The 16,387-nt window shown below is 43.4% G+C and overlaps 1 pseudogene; it reads left to right on the top strand.

Moving 5' to 3' along the window:
- Window positions 1-6,546: 6,546 nt before the first annotated feature.
- LOC120694092 lies at window positions 6,547-7,225 on the top strand (annotated as a pseudogene).
- The last annotated feature ends 9,162 nt before the right edge of the window (window positions 7,226-16,387 follow it).

Below are 16,387 nucleotides of genomic sequence, written 5' to 3'. Positions count from 1 at the left end.
CTTTGCCTCCTCCATGTTGAACCTCTTCAACACTTTGTCAATGTAAGTATCTTGGCTTAATCCTATAAGTCTCTTTGATCTATCTCTATAGATCTTGATGCCCATTATGTATGCTGCTTCTCCTAAATCCTTCATTGAAAAACTATTTTTCATTGAAGTCTTTACGGACTCAAGCATAGGAATATCATTTCCAATCAGCAGTATGTCATCTACATACAGCATTAGAAATGCAACAGAGCTCCCACTTGCCTTCTTGTAAACACAATCTTCTTCTTCTTTCTTAATGAAACCAAACCCTTTGACTACTTCATCAAAATGAATATTCCAACTCCGAGATGCTTGCTTTAATCCATAAATGGATTTTTGAAGTTTGCATATTTTTCCAGCATTGATCGGATCGACAAAACCCTCGGGCTGCATCATATACACATCCTCGGTCAGATTTCCATTAAGGAAAGCTGTTTTGTCATCCATCTGCTATATTTCATAATTGAAATATGCAGCAATAGCTAGAATAATTCGAATAGATTTAAGCGTCGCTACGGGCGAGAAGGTCTCGTCGTAGTCAACTCCTTGAACTTGTCGAAAACCTTTTGCGACAAGTCGAGCTTTATAGATGTGAACATTTCCATCTATATCTTTCTTCTTCTAATAGATCCATTTGCACTCTATGGTTCTCACACCTTCAGGTGGGTCTATCAAGTTCCAACCTTGATTTTTCTTCATGGATTCTATTTCAGATTTCATGGCATCTTGCCATTTCTCGGAGTCAGGGTCTGCCATCGCCTCTGCATATGTCATATCCTCATCATTGTCTAACAATAATAATTCTCGACCTTCATGGTTGTAACACGCTAGAAGAAAACATAATAATCCTCTGGGGAATTATCACACGACAGCACAAACAAATAACAGAGTACACAGAAGCAAAAGAAATCATTCAGATAGAATAACACAGATTTCACTGGAGTGAAATAAACATTTCACAAACAAAACCATGTAAGAGAATTTAAAACAACATCAAAGTCTCCACAACCAAACATTTTATTATAAAACATTTATTCAACATATATTGAAAAGTGAGTGCACACGTGCTGCTACTCCCATCCCAAGCATGCAACATCAAGGCTCAAGCACCTGTGAGGGGAAATTAAAGTGTGAGGTTTATGGAAAAACCTCAGCAAGCAAACTGCTTTAACCAAGCTATTTAAATCACAATTTGATTAAACATCAGATTAATAATTAGACAAAAAGAAGGATCATACTGAGACAACGAATAACTTCATGTAGTTAAATATATGAAAACTTCATATCAATACTTCAATGCACATGCAAATGGTGCAATGCAATGCATGATTTCACTTCAGACAACGAATAACTTCGGGTAGAGAAATATATGAAAACTTCATACCAATACTTCAATGCACATGGAAATGGTGCAATGTAATGCATGACTTCACTTCTACCCACAAATCCCAAGGAAGGAAGTGAGGGCTGCAACCACATTGCTATATCTTAATGTACGTTGCTGTACCGATACTTACCGCACCAATCCGGCTACGGTTTCTTCATATGCATATTCAATATGAGAGTGCAAATGTATGATTGCAATGCATGAACTTCATATACCTCCAAAATGTATAACTTTAAGAGTAATGCCACAAGTGGAAAACATATAAATTCACAAATAAAGCAAAAATTCAGATCTTATCTGGCTAGTGTAAGCTTCTGAAATTTAATGGAGGCAATTCAAATAACAAAGTTAAAGCGAGTAGACCACATCGCTACGTTTACTTGCCTTCACCGAAGATCAAGAATGTGAGCTAAGCACGGTCCGAAGATGCACCACCTGTTCACAAATATATCTCAGCACTAAAACAAGCACACTTTAAAATAAGGAATCGAGTAAAGCAATCCTACACCCAAACACAACCTTCCCACGTCAACATATGCTAACCTAGTGAAAACAGCAGCACTGCTGCTTCTCTTTTTGGGAGTCTTTAATCCTGATGGTAAAACTTCTGATATTTTGCCATAAGAAATATAACTTCATAGCCTACAACTTTATAGTTATCCAAAAGTAGAGGGAAAATCATCATCATTGGGTAAATTTGAGGTGAATCTTAATCTGACAATCAGACAGATCCTGCAGAACAGTCACACTAAAACTGTCATAACTGAAGCTCCAAAATTTGTATGAATATGAACTTTAACAATATGGAAAGATTGTGAAATTATATACAACTCTTTTAACTACCATAAAGTCCAATTCGGCCATTATGATACTCTAAACTTCATGTTAACAGAGGCTGCTCAGAATTACGAGACTGAAAAACAATCAGATTCCAACCTTAATTTCTCTCTCATGTTAAATCCGATTGAGGTGTTCTTTATGGACACGGAAAGATCTCGAAGCCTTCTCCAACTCATATAAAGGTTTAATATTTTTCTAAGGTCATTAAGATCACGAAAAACTGTTAGGAACATAAACTACGCAGATTGACAGCGTGCTGAGAACAGCGACGAGGGTAAACCCTTAACACTAATCCAAACGAACTAACACCACTAATCCCATGAGCTAAAAACTTCTAAAAACTGAGGGGAAACATGTTCAACAGCAAGGGAATGACTCACCTAGGGTTTGCCCTTGAAAAAAAACAAAGGGAACGGCGATGGTGATGACAACTACGGCGAATCCTCTCCGTTCCCTCTTATTTCTTGCATCTAACCTTGCTGCGCTACACCACACAAGGTGGCACCACCATGAACAGCGAGAAGCCATGGAGATTGGGAAAAACGGAAAGAGGATAGGAAATCCAACCGGGTTTTAAAGAGGAACGGCGATGACGGACAGCAGCGTGCCCTAATCTTCCTTCTCTTCTCTTCTATTCCTCTCCCTCTCCCTCTCCCCTCTTTGGATCACGGCACAAGGGGTTGGCGGCGCAGGTAGGGGTGAGGAGATTAGGGTTTGCAGGCAGGGTGTTACTCTAACGCGTGGCTACTGTAGCTCGCGGCTACTGTATCATGGGCCCGCCCGCCTGGCAGCTAAAAAAAACTATAACTTGTTCATCCAAACTCCAAATGTGTCATGTAAATAGTCAAACGAAATATACTCGACGAGCTCTACGCAACCACAATGTCTGTTTGTCCATTCAAGCAATGGATAAAAAAGATAATTTTGGCTATCAACTTTACGCTTTTCCATGTAGAAAGCGTATTTTGCCCTTTGTCCATTTTGGGTGTTACATTCTCCCCTCCTTAAAGAAATTCGTCCCCGAATTCAGCATCACTAAGGCATGGTTGGGAAAAAGAGCCACAAAACAACCTATTACTTACCAGGCTCGAAGAGCTCGAAGAGCTCCAAGTATTTCTCGTGTATCTGCACCTTCAATTCCAGTGTGGCTTCCCGCTCTGACTGATTAGTCCATAGCACCTTCAAACGATAAGTCAAGGCTCCAACTTGAGCGGTAATCATGTAAGGTCCAATGTACCTCGGACTGAGCTTTCCTCTAGTGCCAAAACAAACAATACCTTTTGTTGGTGACACCTTGAGAAGAACCTCACCACCAACTGAGAACTCTAAATCCCTCTGTCTGACATCTGCATAGGTCTTCTGATGACTATGAGCGGTCAACAAGTTCAGACAGGTCTCTCGTACCTTATCATGAGTCTGTTGTACTCAATCCGGACCAACCAAAGACCTCTCACCTACGACATCCCAGCAAAGTGGGGAAATACACCTGCGGCCATACAATGCTTCCTATGGAGCCATTTTGATACTAGCCCGATAACTATTATTATAAGCAAACTCTGCCAAAGGAAAGTGATCTTCCCAACTACCCTTCCAAGAGAGGACACAGGATTGCAACAAGTCTTCTAGTGTCTAAATAGTACGCTCTGTCTGACCATCCATCCGAGGGTGAAAAGCATTGCGGAGATCCAATCCGGTGCCCAAAGCACCATGCAAACTTTTCCAAAAACAAGTTTGGAATCACGATCAGAAACAACAGACTTAGGCACATCATGAAATCTCACCACTTCCTTGATATACAAGGGAACCAAATCCGAAGCAGAATTTGTAGTCTTCATGGGAATAAAATGGGCAACCTTCGTGAGTCTATCAATTACATCCCAAATAGCATCCTTACCCCTAGGGGAACGAGGTAAAGCAACCACAAAGTCCATGGTAATGTTCTCCCATTTCCACATAGGGATCTCTAATGGTTTCAACAATCCAGCTGGCCTCTGATGCTCGGCCTTCACTTTCTAACATATACCACAAGAAGCCACATATTTAGCAATATCAACACTCATCCGCTTCCACCAGAAGCTTTGCTTTAAATCATGATACATCTTCGTCTCACCAGGGTGCACTGTATATGAACTACGATGTGCTTCCCTCAAAATCTCCATCTTTACTGCAGCTTTCTGTGGTACACAAAGCCTTTTGGTTCTGTCCTTCTCCACAAATATCATAGGAGTGGCTCAAAGCAAGGCACTTGTCTAATAAGTCCCTATGTTATAAGATCGCCAATCTGTTTCTTCAATTCCTTTTGCTCAATGGCTACCATCCATTTGGAGATCTAAAGATGGGCTGAGTTCCCTAAATCAACTTAATCCTAAATAGAGGGTCCAATTTAGGAGGCAAACATGGCAGCTCATCAGATGAATCCTTTGCCTTCTAACCATGGTAACAAGGGTTATCCTTCCCTATCTGGCAAAACTGCATAATAATAACACATTCTTGTTGACATGCCTCAAAACAAAGTGCATACTATTAGAACTAAGCTTAGAGAAAATGATTCTCTAAACCTGTCTTTGAACTTCTTGTAGATGATGGTAAAAATACTTGACCTCCTTCGCATCCATTGAAAAAGAAAAGACTAAGGAATCACATATGGATCCTTTGGGATAACACTATCCAAGCATTAACTTTCTTCACTTGCAGCTCCAACCACATGGTCTCTCATTGTCAAGGGAACAAACCTTTTTGGTATATCAATCATGCTAATCGCTTCAATTAGCATCTACACAACAAAACTTAGCTTCAAATAATCCACTTATTGAGAATATTGGGTTCCATCTTCTCGTTAATGATCCTAGAACAAATACTCATACCTCCATTACAACCTGAAACTTTAGGCTACGAGTTAGCTTCACTTTCTTAGCTCCACTCAATCCATCAGAGAAAATAGGAGGGAAAAGAAATGAAGTTAAGTCCAATGAAGAATCGCCAAAGTGACACTATAATATTCTCCCACATCAAAGCTAGAATGTCTTCGAGCTTCCCTTAATATGAGCGTGATTCAAACATCAAGAACCACTAGATTAGCTACCACTATGTTTGTAGACTCACACCAACATAGCATCACATCTTTATTCCATTGGTATATGCCTTCTAGAAAGTCCATGCTACACCAACCACTAAGGGTTATGCTTCAGAACATTATATTTCTAAAACATTGTGCAAATCGTGGCAGGTTTCCAATAAAGCATGATAAAATTACCATGAAACAACCTCCAAAACTGTTGTTCTTATAGGCACTAGCCTATAACAACCATAAGTCGTGCGGTGGAGTAGTCCTTTTGATACGCCGTTGTCCCTGTTCGTAGATGGCTGCGAGGTGGAACTTTTGTGTAGATCTGGTATATTTTGCTGCATCGTGTCGTGCTGTTCGTGGTTGCATTTTTTTAGGTCGTTGATCTGAGAATTGTAGGTGTGCTTTTAGGCTGTTCGTAGACGAGACCATTCTCATGATGATGATTTGCCGGGGTCGGTGCCTAGGGTTAGCTAGATCTTCTCGTGCTTTTCTCTTTTTTTTCCTAATTATGATGCAGTTAACCTTATGACGTTTGTTTTTAGTTTTGTGTTTGTATGTATTACCCATACTTGCATCGATCTGGTTCGATGGTGATACCTGGGTTTATCCCCCTGATTCTTCTGATTGATTTGGCTGCAGTCTTAAAATACTGCTGTAGATCAGAGTAGAATAAGATCTTCTCAACTATCTTCTAGGGTTATTCAGTTTACATCTGCGTGCCACATGCATGCTCATAATTAAGGTGGTGGATGGATATATATCCTTAGTTGTAGGTACAGGCTGCTGCTCTATGATGTTGTAGCTTTTACCACAAGATGCATCCTCCTGTTAATTAGCTAGATATGCATGCATGCCTAAAACAATAGATATGCATGCTTATATAAATGAAAATAAATACTTCTACTGTTTGATGATTCTTTAGTACACCTGATGATCATGCATGCTCTTTTGATATACTTGGATGATGACATGCTGCCGCTGTTCGATGATTCTTTAGTATACCTGATGATCATGCATGCTCTTGTTACCTTTTTTTGATATACTTGGATGATGACATGCTGCTGCTGTTTATTGATTCAATACCAGATGATTAGTCATGCTTATGTTTTGATATATTTGGTTCGATGGTGATGAGCACGCATGACATGATGTTGCTGTTTGCTTGAGACTGTTTTGTTGGTCTACTGCCCAGATAATTACCTGTTGTTTGGTTATTGTTATGCAGATGCAGATCTTTGTTAAGACCCTCACCGGCAAGACCATCACCCTTGAGGTGGGGTCTTCTGACACCATTGACAACGTCAAGGCCAAGATCCAGGACAAGGAGGGCATCCCCCCGGACCAGCAGCGGCTCATCTTCGCTGGCAAGCAGCTCGAGGACGGGCGCACGCTTGCTGACTACAACATCCAGAAGGAGAGCACACTCCACCTGGTGCTTCGTCTTAGGGGAGGCATGCAGATTTTCGTGAAGACCTTAACTGGCAAGACTATCACCCTTGAGGTTGAGTCTTCTGACACCATTGATAATGTCAAGGCCAAGATCCAGGACAAGGAGGGCATCCCCCGCGGACCAGCAGAGGCTCATCTTTGCTGGCAAGCAGCTCGAGGACGGCCGCACCCTTGCTGATTACAACATCCAGAAGGAAAGCACACTCCACCTAGTGCTCCGACTGAGGGGTGGGATGCAGATCTTCGTCAAGACCTTGACTGGCAAGACTATTACCCTTGAGGTGGAGTCTTCTGACACCATTGACAATGTCAAGGCGAAAATCCAGGACAAGGAGGGCATCCCCCCGGACCAGCAGAGGCTCATCTTTGCTGGCAAGCAGCTTGAGGATGGCCGCACCCTTGCTGATTACAACATTCAGAAGGAGAGCACTCTCCACCTGGTGCTCCGCCTTTGAAGTATCTGTGTCGTTTGTGTTGAAACTGTGTTTGGTTTGTGAACTGGTTGGGACTAGTGTGTTTACATGAAACAGTTGTTGCGGTGCAGCAGTGTGGCTTAACCATGAATAAGTGATGTTTGAACTTAAATCTGTGCTCTGTTTGGTAACATTTTTTTCTGGCGTTGATTATGCCTGTTCTATACTACGGAGATCATATTTCACTAGGGGGCTGCTATAGTGTTGGGGACTTTTCTAGAGAGAGCGACTTTATGTGTATTAATTTTGTGCTGACTCACCAAAAAATGAAATAGTTTTGGAATTTGTGACATTGGCACATTCCATTTGCTCATCCACCGAGAGGCTAGTGATTCAGAGGAAGAAAACGAGGGAGTCATTCCGGGCGCTGTTCCCCCAAAGTAAAATGTACACGAACTCAAAGCTGTACGCCAAAACCGAAAGGAAATTCGGAACAATTCTTCGCTTTTGATCTGCTCACTCCCCTTTTATTTCTCTGCAAAGCTGTTGATCAATCTTATGCTATGAGATGTGTACCGCCAAAATACTTTTGCAAATTGCCGTGCTAAGTCAGAAAACATATGGATAATATGATCATGTTGATCCATTTTTACGACTCAGAAGTCAGAAGAACTTGGACGTTTAACTCTAGGATTGTAATAAACATTTTTTTTTAGGGCAAACTGGCAGATGCTCTGCCTTTTTATAAGATAAAAAAGGAAGTTTTTTGTTTGAGACCGATCCTAAATGGAAAAATAAACAAAACAATGATTTGAGTGAACTGGACCAACAGTTTGGACTGTCATTACACCATCGTTGAGGAGGAAATAGTGGGCGATGCTACTAGGAGATAGTATTAGCAAGAAATTGTAGGATTTCAAATGAAGTAACCAACCACTGAAAGGTGGCCAAAACAGAGCTAGTCTTTGAGGCAATGGTAGGAACGGATCCTGTTTTTTTTCTTGCTCTTTATTCCATCCACAACCACAAACCATAATTCAATCATTTATGGAGTAACAATATCCTATTGCCACTTAATATTTCATCTATGGCGAATTTCAAAACTTGAGGATGCGTCATCACTTTACCAGAAATTGGATTAACCCTAAATTTAACACCTAAATTGACAGCCTGCGAGAGCAATTCCTTCGATTCCAGGTTTGCAAAGCAATCAATTGTATCAACCTTTTAAACCTTAAGGATAGCAATATTAATGTCCCTAGCAGTTCAGTTTTAGAACAAGATGCTCTTCCACCTCTGGTGCCTATATCTTCAAAAACAACACAGTATCAGGTATTTATAAGAGTTCGAAAAAACATTATTTCCATCCATGAGCATTCCTCTTTAAGATTTACAGAAATGTTTTGTTTCAACGTAACTGTTATGAGTATCCCTCGAGAAATCTTACTTCAAGATATTCACTTACTCAGCGCATGGACACTGAAGAACCAGGGTAAAACTCCAATCTTTTCATTTACAATACAAAAGGTACCAAGCAATAGCTTATGTATCGTATGTAATGGAGTAATTAACAAATCAATTTTTTTCTCCACGTGGGATGAAGCAGCACATGCAGAAGAGAATTAGAACACTTAGAGGATGGTCAGCAGATACTTGAGGTAAACACTTTCCACTTTCCTTTAAGTCATTACTAATAAAGTACAGAATACAGTACACAGAATACAGGAAATCACAGTAGAACTAATTTACTCAACTTGTTCATATTTACCCAACATATATCACTTATTCACTTATGAACCACCTTTAATTTTTACACAATCTGATTATGCTCCACTCTTAAAAGAATATGAGATCTCTATCTATGTTGCAAAACAAACATTTCTGATAGTGATAGTTCTCTCAAGAGTCACAAGTTATGGTCTTAATTTTAAAATTCAGTTATTGTCAGTACTGTTAATATTTTACAGATTCTACCATATCAAATGATTTATGTTTCCCAGCACATCCTAGTAAGTTGTGTACCCACAGTACCACTTGATCAACCAACAAAATATGAACGTATTGCAATATTTAATTCTTTATATAGGCCATAACAAACTGATTGATCCTTCATGATAGCCAGCTAGTTAACACGCGCTCAAAATAGGCATCATTCAGTACTAGAAATACTTCTTCTGTACCTGAAATGATTGATAATTGCTTAGACTCGAGATCTAATATCATCGTATTCCCATACTCTTTTCTACTAAGGATCTTACTGAACTGGCACTGAAACCACCTAAGAGTCATTGAAGATGAACACCTCCCACCGATCAAATTCCTGAGAACAGCAGGTTTAAGAATTAAGGTTATGAGAGCCATGCTGGATGGTAGAGTGTAATTAAGTATGTATACAATTTTTTGTGCAGCCAAGTTCACAGAAAATCAAAGAAAATAAGCTTTCAATGAACTTGAAAGTTGCACTGGGTTGGCATGAAACTCACCGAGTTGTCTTTTGTGTCAGTGAGAAGTTTGTTTCTGTGCTGTACACTGGGTTGGCATGAAACTTGCCGCGCTGACTTGTTTCAGTGATACCTTTTGCATTAAGATAGAGGAAACGCCAAAATAGCCAAGTACAATAATCTTGCACGACCACAGCGCCGACCAACACGGTACTGCTCCTCTACCAAAACAAAAACATCATACTATGAAAACATCAACATAACAACCAATCTAAGTCTCTAATCAAAGCTGGCAATGTACTAATCATACTATCAGCTGGTAAGTTTACTCATGGTACGACATTACCTCTTAGAGTCTCAGTAAATTCCAAGGTCGTCTGGAAGCCCGAGGTCATCAAAGTCTTTAGCTTCTGTTGCCGTGCCCCAACAATTTGAAACACCCGATGATTCTGCTGTACTGTCACCATCTGAAGGCGGTGGAGCTGTTTCTGGAGCAATAGTAGTACTGCTCTTTTCAGTAACAATCCCTAGATCACACCCACTGTGGCACTTCTCTGAGAAGAATTCATATTCACTTGACAACTCTTGCCCTCTACCATGATCATGTCTGACACTGGCATCTGGCATCTTGTTGTGTACACCAGAGGTAGCATAGGCATCTTCCTCACTTGAGAACCTGGTAACGACCTGCTGCTCAACGGTGACATATGCAGCTGGCGCAGCCACCTGGTGAGACGGTGGGTGCACCAGCGGCATAGACAGCCCTGGGCGAAATAGGGTGGTCGCCGGCCGTGACAAGATCCCGGTAATAACGCGCGTCGCCTCAGCCTGCAGACAAGCATGACCAGAGGACGCCACCTTGGATGGGGATAGAGCTTCTCCACCACCGCAAACCTCCGAGGCAATCTCTGCCTCCAAGCCGGGGATCCTATCCTCCAAGAACTTAATGAGAGAGTGCTCATCGGTTGAAAGCATCCTCTTTTCTTGTGCCATGGTCAAGCCATTAATCAGCTCCTTAGCTATTTCCAGCAGAAGCGCAGGTGCGAGGGGTTCTCTGCTTGAAGAAGATGAGGACGAGGACAAAGATTCATCTTCACTTGACAATTCTTGCCCTGTATGATGCTCATTGCTGGCATTGGCCTCTGGCATCTTGTTGTGTACACCAGAGTTAGCACAGGCATCTTCCTCACCCAAGTACCTGGCAACGACCTGCTGGCCAACGGTGACATATGCAGCCGGTGCAGCAACCTGGTGAGACGGTGGGTGCGCCAGCGGCGCAGACAGCTCTAGGCGAAATAGGGAGGTCGCCGGCTGTGACAAGATCCCGGTAATAATGTGCCTCGCCTTAGCCTTCAAACAAGCATGACCAGAGGACGTCACCTTGGATGGGGACAGAGTTTCTCCACCACCACAAACCTCTGAGGCAACCTCTGCCTCCAAGCCAGGGATCCTACCCTCCAGGAACTTAATGAGAGATTGTTCAGTGGTTGAAAGCATCCTATATTCTTGTGCCATGGTAAAGCCATTAATCAACTGCTTAGCAATTTCCAGCAGAAGCGCCGGTGTGAGGGGTTCTTTGCTTGGAGAAGATGAGGACGAGGACAAGGATTCATCTTCACTTGACAATTCTTGCCCTGTATGACGATCATGGCTAACATTGGCCTCTGACATCTTGCTGTGTACACCAGAGGTAGCATGGGCATCTCCCTCACCCGAGTGCCTGGTAACGACCCGCCAGCCAGCGGTGACATGTTCAGCAGCAGGCGTAGCAACCTGCCCTCTGGGACGCAGGGTGGGTGGCGACAAGTTCATGGCAACAACGCGCCTCCCCTTTGCCGGCACAGGACAAGAGGGAGCCACCTTGGACGGTAGCGGAGCTGCTCCACCGCTCACCCTCGAGGCAGCCTTCAAACCTGGGATCCTATCCTCCAGGAACTTAACGAGAGAGGTCAGGCGACTGACCACCTCCTTAGCAATTTCCAGCTGAAGCGCAGGCGCGAGTGGTTCTTCTCCTGAAGGGGGCGGACGGGGACGAGACGCAGCGCGCCGTAGGCAGGCCCACCGCAACGGAGCCCGCACCATGAACCCCCACCTCGGCGAGTGGCGCTCACCGCACGCCCTCACGGAAACCTCCAAGGTGGGCATCCCATCCAACAGGAACTTGACGAGAGAGAGCTCGCCGTCTGAGAGTTCCCTCTTTTTTTGCGCCATGCCGAAGCGATAGATCAGCTCCTTGGCAACTGCCAGCTGAAGCGCGGGCGTGAGGGGTTCTTCGCCGCTCGAGGAAGACGAGGACGCGGAGCCGCCCGTCGCCCACCGCTTCTCCTGGACACGAGCCGCCGGCTCCTCGACGGACGTCGGTGGCGGATGCGGCGGGGCAGCGGCAACGGCCGAGGCGCCGCGGATCGGCCCGGCAGAGGCATCGACCTGGAGGGGCCTCCCGCCCATCGTCGCCGCAGACCCGGCGGCCTCGATCGGCAGGGATCCAGCGGGATAGGGGAGCACCGCCGGCGCCGACGCCCCCACCCCATGCCGGCTCGGTCGAGGACGCGACGCCACCATCGACGGTGAGGTGCGGATTGATAGCGCGTGCCGCCGGTGGAGGCTTGCCGACGGTGAGGTGGCGCTAGCCGCGTGGGCCTGGGCTGCCGTTTCGGCTTTGGGCCGTGCTGGGTCGCCTTTTTTTCATTTTTATATAAAAAAAATAAAATTTCAAAAATATATGCTAAATAGGGAAATTTTAAAAAATATGTGTATGTCGCCCCTCTAATGGGCGACAGGGCGCCTGTTGCCCATCCAGTTGGCGACAGGACCTAAATGTAAAAAAAATTTACATTTAGGTCCTGGCGCCTAGGGAGCATTAAACAGTGAATTTGTAAAATCGATATAAAATCGTAGAAAAATCAGAAAAATACAAACTCAACTGTTCTGGATTCCATGAAATAAGGTCTACAACTTTTGTTACATAAAGTTTTTCATTTGATCAATGTATCTAAATCAAGAAAAATAGTTCTTGTACCTAGAAAAATCTGAAATAATTCATTTGGTCTAGTTGTGCTTATCTAAAATTTACCAAACTTTTTTTATACCTCTTAGGAAATAAAATAATGGTACTATAAAAGTTATAGCTTCTAATACATAGTATATCAGTATGGATAAATAACCCATTTAAACTAGACATATTGCAAGATCTAATTTAAAAACTTATTCTAGAAATGTTTTCTGGGCCTACCAATTTTGTACAAGACTATGCTCACCATATGCAACACTCTGGCCAAAGATGACAAGCATCCAAAGGATGGATCTTGAGATTTAAATAAAAGTGCATTAAACTGGTATTTAAAATAGAGCAAGGTACATTGATCAAATGAAAAACTTTATGTATCAAAAGTTGTAGATCTTGTTTCATAGAATCCAGAACAGTTGAGATTGTATTTTTATGATTTTTCTACGATTTCATATCGATTTTACAAGTTCACTGTTTAATGCGCCCCGGGCGCCAGGACGTAAATGTATTTTTTTTTTACATTTAGGTCCTGTCGCCAACTGGATGGGCGACAGGCACCCTGTCGCCCATTAGGGGGCGACAGATACCCATTTTTGAAAATTTCCCTATTCGGCATATATTTTTGAAATTTTGTTTTTTTTAATATAAAAATGAAAAAAAAGCGCATGCTTCATCTGTCTGAAAAAAACAACGAAACCCAACAAAGCCCAATATCGGCTCTTAATCGGGTTTTGGGCTTTGGTGTCTGTTTCGCTATTGGAAAAAGTCCTTTTTTTGCCTCCCTCAAATTTGAGCCGAATATGATTTTTCTCCTTGAACCACAAAACCGTCCGTCCAGCCTCCTCAACTTACAAAACCGTTCACATAACCTCCCTGAGCGGTTTGAGAGGGAGGTGGCAGCGGGTTTTTTTATTTTTCAGTTTGATTAAATCTTTAAAAAATCACAGTAAATCACAAAAAAATCATAAAAGAGAAAATTCAATTTTATTGAACTCCACGTAAGTAGATCTATGCATTAAACATATTATATGATATACTTTACTACAATTTATTTGTATATAGTTTTAGATATATGTTTTTCTATAATTAATTTATATCTACAGTTTCTGTTGTCCAATTATGGTGAAATTTTTATAGTGGGATAATAATTATATGATTGATCTATAGTAAAAATTTTATAATTATTGGATCATGTTTGACTGAGATATAGATTTATCTATATAAACCTAAATAAATCTAGACCAATCTATAGATAAATCTAGATAAATTTATAACAGCAGAGGAGGGCGGCGACACGGTGGAGGGCGAGGAGACGGAGGCAAAAAGGCAGAGGCGCCAGCTGCCGTGCGCCGCCCCTGCTCCTCCATCTCGCCGCCGCCGCGAGGAGCCTACAGGAGAACCACACTGATAATGATTGGTATTACACGAAATTGGATAAGTTGCATTGAGTAACAAATTAGTAAGCAGATTATTCACCTTGGGCCGGGGCAGTGTGGCCTTCTCATTCGCCTGCAAGCAGGGGCGTCGACAGCGCAGGGCACCAGCCCCGGCCTCGCGCGCGGGGCTGCCCGGTGGCTGTCCCACTCGCGGCGGTCTGGGCCGCGCGGCGCGGCGGCCTGTCGAGCGAGGCGGCGGCGTGGCCGGCCCTGACCTCGCGCACGCGCGGCTTCCCGGTGGCCTCCCCACTAGCGGCAGCCTGGGCGGCGCGGCGGCCTGGCGGGCGAGGCGGCGTGGCGGCCGGCCCTGGCCTTGCGCGCGCTGCTTTCTGGTAGCCTCCCCACTCGCAGCAGCCTGGGCGGCGCGGCGGACTGGCGGGCGAGGCGGTGCGACGGTCTGGCGGGAGATGCAAATCGGTGGGAGGGGGGGGGGCAACGCATGGGATTGGCGCCGTCTCCTGCCCGTTTAGTCCAAACGACGTTTCTTTTGCCTGCAGACGGGCCCAAGTACTGAATGGTCGTTGGATTGCTTTGGTTGGATTGTTTAGTCCAAACTTGTAATGGTGGAGTTGGGCCATGCAATCCGGAAAAGTCAGTCAGCTCTGTTAGATCCATTCTTCAAACTTCCAAAAACTATCCCATCGAATTGCAGACGGGCCCAAGTACTGAATGGTCGTTGGATTGCTTTGGTTGGATTGTTTAGTCCAAACTTGTAATGGTGGAGTTGGGCCATGCAATCCGGAAAAGTCAGTCAGCTCTGTTAGATCCATTCTTCAAACTTCCAAAAACTATCCCATCGAATATGTCGGTGCATGCATAAAGCACTAAATCTAGTTAAAATAAAAAACCAATTGCACCGTTAGATTGTAAATCGCGTGACGAATCTAATGAACCTAATTAGATCGTAATCACCCCAGTGCAATTTAGAGCTCTGATGGCAGCTGTAGCAGCACCGCCCAAATTAAACCGGCTTAAATGCACTAACCATCATCTTAATACTTAATCAAGTTACTGTGCACTTAAAACGGTGTAATCTGACAGGCTGTCGGGTAAATACCGATTAAACTACTGTACTCCAGGATCACAATTGCACTAGTAGACCCGTACGAAGATGAGCACAGGTGATACAAGCATACATAAATCTTCAAATTAATTTACAACACAGGTTTTACATAAAAACTTTAAGTACAAACGACAAAGTTCAAAACACAGCGGAAGTTTAAAACCGAGTTCGAAATACAATACGATAACCACGACGACGATACTGTGACATCCCAGAGTTTTAAAATGCTAAGCAAGAAATATTAAATATGATATCATGCATAATCAACCAAGAAAATGGAATCGAATACATTTATGTGTGCATGCATGTGTATGGGTATAGATGCATAGGTCAGAAACCGTAAATAATTTTGTAAACCAATGCAAGTATACATATGAAATCAAATAAGCGTTTCTTTAAAGTCATGCTAAATCAGAGTCTTGTTGAAGTCAAAGAGAGAAATAAAAGTTTGAACATAAAATGACAGGTCCTTTGAACCGAAGTATTCAAAGATTTAATTTATCTGTCAGATTTCAAACTAATCTGCTTTGAAAATAATTTCTAAAATATAGCTCAAATGAATTTTTGTCCAAAATCAAAGTTGTAGGTTTTCAAAAGACAAACAACTTTCATGTTCAAAGTTTTTCGAGGTATCACACGAAAATGGGAGAAAATTTTGAATTTCAAGGTGTATAGGACATTTTCAAATGCACTCAAGTTTTAAATTTTATCTTTCAAACGAAGCCTCAAATGAAAAAGTACCTAAAACGAAAGTTGTAGATCTCGAAATTTTAAGCAAGTTTGATATTTAAAAGTTTTTCATTTGAGGCCATATACAAGGAGAAAAATTGAGTTTGCAAAACGAATTTTGAACTTCGATCTAATTACAGCTATGCCATCACCTCCATCTCCCTTCTCCGTTCATCACTGTTGCCGCCGTCGTCACGCCAGTACCGCCACCGGCTGCCCCACGCGTCGCGCCCCCGACCAAACCCGCTTTCGCGCCCCTGGTTTAGCTCGAAACCGTTCGCCCTGGCACCCTCCCGCGCTCGCCACGTGCCCCGCCACCCTCTGCTCGCCACGACGCCGAGGATGGCCGGCCACGCGCCGCTCGGCCCGTGCACCTCGTCCACGACCCGCCCAGCACCTTCTCTCGGCTTGCTTCCGTCCCCATCTCGCTCTCCTCCCCTCCCTCGACACGGCAACCCGGTACCTGCCCCCAATTGCTCGCGGACGAGCTCGCCGCTGCCCGCCATAGTCGCCGCCGCCCCTGCTCAC

This window comes from Panicum virgatum, unplaced genomic scaffold (genome assembly GCF_016808335.1).
Source record: "Panicum virgatum strain AP13 unplaced genomic scaffold, P.virgatum_v5 scaffold_3019, whole genome shotgun sequence".
In the NCBI taxonomy this organism is placed as follows: domain Eukaryota; kingdom Viridiplantae; phylum Streptophyta; class Magnoliopsida; order Poales; family Poaceae; genus Panicum; species Panicum virgatum.
Note: the sequence above shows the minus strand (reverse complement) of the source record. Positions and strands in the feature narration are given on the sequence as shown.